Source organism: Cryptomeria japonica, unplaced genomic scaffold (genome assembly GCF_030272615.1).
Source record: "Cryptomeria japonica unplaced genomic scaffold, Sugi_1.0 HiC_scaffold_26, whole genome shotgun sequence".
Lineage (NCBI taxonomy): Eukaryota > Viridiplantae > Streptophyta > Pinopsida > Cupressales > Cupressaceae > Cryptomeria > Cryptomeria japonica.
The window spans coordinates 904,673-907,500 of record NW_026728848.1 but is presented as its reverse complement, the minus strand read 5'-3'; the positions used below and the strand labels follow the sequence as shown (position 1 = coordinate 907,500).

General features: G+C 65.5%; 1 non-coding gene across 1 annotated transcript; it reads right to left on the bottom strand.

Annotated features, from left to right (window-relative positions):
• Positions 1 to 2,467: 2,467 nt before the first annotated feature.
• On the bottom strand, positions 2,468 to 2,586 carry LOC131861551 (5S ribosomal RNA). Its single transcript, XR_009360624.1, has one exon. It is a non-coding gene; the product is annotated as a 5S ribosomal RNA (ribosomal RNA).
• Between the last annotated feature and the right edge of the window lie 242 nt (positions 2,587 to 2,828).

The window sequence follows — 2,828 nt, the reverse complement described above, 5'->3', positions numbered from 1 at the left end:
TCGCATTGGCTCTTCCCAGGCCCGGTTGTTGGGTGCGCTCCCACCCTGGCGCGCGCGAAGTTGGAAGTTGGGTTAATTGCCCGGGCGCGCACCTTCGCCAGGGTGGGCACCTTGGTGCGCACACCTTGGCTGGGCTGCGCACCAGGGCGGGCTCAAGATGGCACCAGCATTCCCTTTTTCTCACTATCTTTCAAAACGGAAATTTTAAAATCTCGTTTTTTTTTTGCCTTTTATGGAAATTAGTGAAGGCATCGCATCAAAGGTGCGCACCTCGCTGCCCACCTTGGTGTGCTCCGAGGTGCCCACCACGGTGCGCAACGCCGGTGCGAACCCGGGAGCGCCCCGATGTGTGCTCCAAGGTGCGGCGTGCACGAAGTCGGACCCCGGTTTGCCCCGGGTGCGCACCTCGCGTGCACCTTGGTGCGCACACCTTGGCTGGGTTGCGCGGCCTGGTGGGCACCATGGTGCGCACCAAGGAGCGCTCCGAAGTGTGCTCCAAGGTGCGGCGTGCACGAAGTCGGAGCCCGGTTTGCCCCGGGTACGCACCTCGCGTGCACCTTCGCCGGGGTGGGCACCTCGGCTGGGTTGCGCGCCCTGGTGCGCACCAAGGAGCGCTCCGAAGTGTGCTCCAAGGTGCGGCGTGCACGAAGTCGGAGCCCGGTTTGCCCCGGGTGCGCACCTTCGCCGCGGTGCGCACCATGGCGTGCACGAAGTCGGAGCCCGGTTTGCCCCGGGTGCGCACCTCGCGTGCACCTTCGGCGGGGTTGCGCGCCCTGGTGGGCACCATGGTGCGCACCAAGGAGCGCTCCGAAGTGTGCTCCAAGGTGCGGCGTGCACGAAGTCGGAGCCCGGTTTGCCCCGGGTGCGCACCTCGCGTGCACCTTCGGCGGGGTTGCGCGCCCTGGTGGGCACCATGGTGCGCACCAAGGAGCGCTCCGAAGTGTGCTCCAAGGTGCGGCGTGCACGAAGTCGGAGCCCGGTTTGCCCCGGGTGCGCACCTCGCGTGCACCTTCGCCGCGGTGGGCACCATGGCGTGCACGAAGTCGGAGCCCGGTTTGCCCCGGGTGCGCACCTCGCGTGCACCTTCGCCGGGGTGGGCACCTCGGCTGGGTTGCGCGCCCTGGTGCGCACCAAGGAGCGCTCCGAAGTGTGCTCCAAGGTGCGGCGTGCACGAAGTCGGAGCCCGGTTTGCCCCGGGTGCGCACCTCGCGTGCACCTTCGCCAGGGTGGGCACCTCGGTGCGCACACCTTCTCAATGTTTTCTTGCCTTTTCTGGAAATTGGTGAAGGCAGCGCATCAAAGGTGCGCACCTCGGTGTGCTCCGAGGTGCGAACCCGAGAGCGCTCCGAGGTGCCCACGAAGTCGAAAGTCGGGTTAATTGCATTGTTTTCCCCGGGTGCGCTCCGAGGTGCGCAACATCGGCGCGCACCAAGGAGGGCTCCGAAGTGTGCTCCAAGGTGCGCACGATGGCGTGCACCTCTGGTGCGCACGATTCGGAGCTCGGTTTGACCGGGGTGCGCACACCTTGGCTGGGTTGCGCACCTTTTGTGCGCTCCAAGGTGCGCACGAAGTCGGAGCTCGGTTTGCCCCGGGTGCGCACCTTCGCCAGGGTGCGCACCTTGATGCGCACGCCTTGGCTGGGCTGCGCACCTTGGTGGGCGCCATGGTGCGCACCTTTCGTGCGCTCCAAGGTGCGCACGAAGTCGGAGCTCGGTTTGCCCCGGGTGCGCACCTTGGTGGGCGCCATGGTGCACTCCGAGGTGCCCAAGATTGGTGCGCACCAAGGAGCGCTCCGAAGTGCGCTCCAAGGTGCGCGCGAAGTCGAAAGTTGGGTTAATTGTCCGGTTTGCCTCGGGTGCGCACCTTGCGTGCACCTTCGCCAGGGTGGGCGCCTTGGTGCGCACACCTTGGCTGGGCTGCGCACACCTTGGCACCCGCGTTTCCTTCATTTTAAATTTTTTTTTTTTACAATCTCTCAAGTGGGAAATTCTATAATCTCAACTTTTTTTGCCTTTTCAGGAAACTTTTGAATGGAGCGCATCATTGGTGCGCTCCGAAGTGTGCTCCAAAGCTCTCTCCAGCTGCGTGCACCTGCCCCGGCCGCGCACCCGGCCCCGCCCAGCTTCGCTCACCTGTCCCGGGCGTCTGGTGCGGAACCTTAGAGTAAGAAACATCACCGTGCACCTTGGCCAACGTGCGCGACTCGACCGAGCGCGCACTGGCCGAGGTGCACACCGATTTCACCTGGGTGCGCGCGCAGCACCTCGGGCGCACCGGGGTGCGCGCACAACGCCCGGGTTGCACCGTGGCCTGTGTGCTCGGGGCGCCTCGGGTGCGCGCTCGGTGTCGCCCCCGCGCGCGCGGTAGTGCGGGCAGCGCACCCCGGCCCGGCCCGGCCCCGACGAGAACGCAAACGGGCAAAAGGTTTATTCAAATAGCATTGCGACGCCCGGCGAAAAACTAAAAAAGGGTGCAACACCGGGACTTCCCGGGAGGTCACCCATCCCAGTACTACTCCGGCCCAAGCGTGCTTAACTGCGGAGTTCTGATGGGATCCGGTGCACTAACGCTGGTATGATCGCACCCGATATGAGCTTGTCGCAGTGTGTACTTAGCAAACCGCGACCCACGTGCGAATCCACCCCGGCCACCCACCCCCGTCGAGGTGCACACCCTCCCTCGCGAAGTGCGCCCCGTTCGCCAAGTGTGAGCCCTGCCCGGGTGCGCGCACCTTGCTAGGGCGTCGGGTGTGCACCCGGCCCGGCCTACGTGCGTGCACCTGGAGGGGGCGTCGTGTGCGTGCAGTGTCCCGTCTGCAACGCGGTGCC